This window comes from Chrysochloris asiatica, unplaced genomic scaffold (assembly GCF_000296735.1).
Source record: "Chrysochloris asiatica unplaced genomic scaffold, ChrAsi1.0 scaffold00022, whole genome shotgun sequence".
NCBI classification, from domain to species: domain Eukaryota; kingdom Metazoa; phylum Chordata; class Mammalia; order Afrosoricida; family Chrysochloridae; genus Chrysochloris; species Chrysochloris asiatica.
In genome coordinates this window covers 27567111-27569149 of record NW_006408540.1, presented here as the reverse complement: position 1 = coordinate 27569149, position 2039 = coordinate 27567111, and the positions used below count along the sequence as shown (strand labels likewise).

The following is a 2039-nucleotide window of genomic DNA, read 5'->3' as shown; positions in this document are numbered from 1 at the left end:
AATATGTGCTCTAAGGAGAGCATATTTATTCATTAATTTCATATAAAAAATACACTTGCATTATATTTGTCCACCCTACCTCCTAAAATAGTTGGTGAAAAGATTAGACTTTGAATGACAAAAGAGCAGATAAGAAAAAGCTATAGCAAGATATTGTCTCCCTACTCAAGGGATCTACACAATACTCCAAACCAAACCAAATCTACTGCCATTCAGTTGAATCTGACTCATAGTGACATATGACTCTAAATCTTTATGGGAGCAGACAGCCTCATCTTTCTCTCTTGTAGAGTGACTGGTGAGTTTGAACTGACAACCTTGAAGTGAACAGTCCAGTGTTTATCTTTTAGTAAATAAAAAGTATCAAAGCTCTTTCAAACAAAAAATCAGAAAATAGCAATAACTCTTTAGAAACTTGTATGATGTCTAAATTTTTCCTTATAATATTTGTGCCTATATTAATTCCACAAAGAACTATTATGGTTCACTTCCCTGTAATCTGTAGGTCTCCAGAGCTTTCACTTTCTCTCGAATGGCATTCTCCAATCTGTTCCATAAAAACTCCCAGCACCATAGCCATGGTAACACAGTTGACATGTAGATTTACCACATACCCTATGTCCAGTAAAGCATCAGCATCAACACTTTCTTGATGTATGGCTGCATATTTATCTGGTTTTACTTTGAGGTTCAGAAACATTTTGGCTTCCTCAGCTGTGACAGAACTTTCAGGGGCTTGATCTTTGCTGATCAGAGTAGTATCACTGATCAATGGCAATTTCACAGATATGATTTAATTATTTTATTTGAACTAATTCATGAAGAGCTTTCAGGAAATTGTTCAAGTATTGCTCTTGTGAAAATGGTGTGACCTCTTCCTGCAAGGCTTTAAAGCAGCTAATTCTTAGTTTTATGTATAAAGCATATAATAAATATATATAACAGTGTCTTGTCAGTATTAAAAAACTGTTCAATGTGACTTATTAGCTGGTTACTCACTTCCTCAAAGTTAGCCACCTTTGGCCTCACTAAAATATGAAGGTGTTTACAGAATTTACATTTCAAACACTGGCCACATTTCTATCAGCCATACTAGAAATACTAAAGTAGATGCCTGTTTCTCAGTTTAAAATTTTTTAGAGCAGGTCCCTCATGGTTGTTTTAGAAAATGTCTAAGTAATTTTTTGATCCTTTCTTGATGGCTTCAGAGACAGGAATCTTATCATTAAAAATATCCTGTTGAATCAGAGGAAGAGTCTTCTGGGAATATAAAGCTCTATGCAGCAGATTCTGAAATAAGAGGATTTGGGATTTTGGTGTTTGGACACAAGTCTTTAATGGCGAAATTCCCATCTTTTTCACCAAACTCATCAAGTCAATCAAGGCATCAACAGCATTCAGCTGAGCCTTTTTGTGGGTGTACATTTCTTATTAATTTTCAAGTATGAATATATGTATTGCTATTAGTTTTCCATGAAAGGTAGCTGAACATATACTAAATACTCATAGGAATCCTTGATATATGGAAAAGTCATACTAACTTTAGAATTAACTCTTTAGTTGTAAGGATATTGAACTATGGTCACCATATCTAATTCATTCAAAGCATGAGTCAGAGAGGAAAGTGACACTGCTGCTGCCTAATTATCTTATGCTTGATTTACCATAAATAATTTTATCTGGACCTGAGATCTGTAAAACCCCAAAACAGAGAAGCACTTTCCCTGTGATTTATATTTCATTTGTTCTTCATTCACTTTAGAAAAAGGAAACTATATTGCTTCCACAGTGGAACCCTTGAATTATAGTCTCTTTAAAGTTTCATCAACATCATAAACTGCTGTTTTTTAAATATATATGTATGGAGTCCTGGTGTGGAGCTATAGGATAAATACTAGACTGCTAATCATAAAATTGACCAGGTGTTACTTGGAAACCCTATACAGGGTTGCTGTAAGTCGTAATTGACTTGACTGCACTTAATGACAACAAAATATGTTGTTGTGAAGTGCTGTCAATTTAGTATATATATATATATA

At 34.1% G+C, this 2039-nt stretch overlaps 1 pseudogene; it reads right to left on the bottom strand.

The window, feature by feature from the left end:
- Positions 1–1161: 1161 nt before the first annotated feature.
- The window catches only part of LOC102824793, a 200166-nt pseudogene continuing 199288 nt past the window's right edge, over positions 1162–2039 (bottom strand).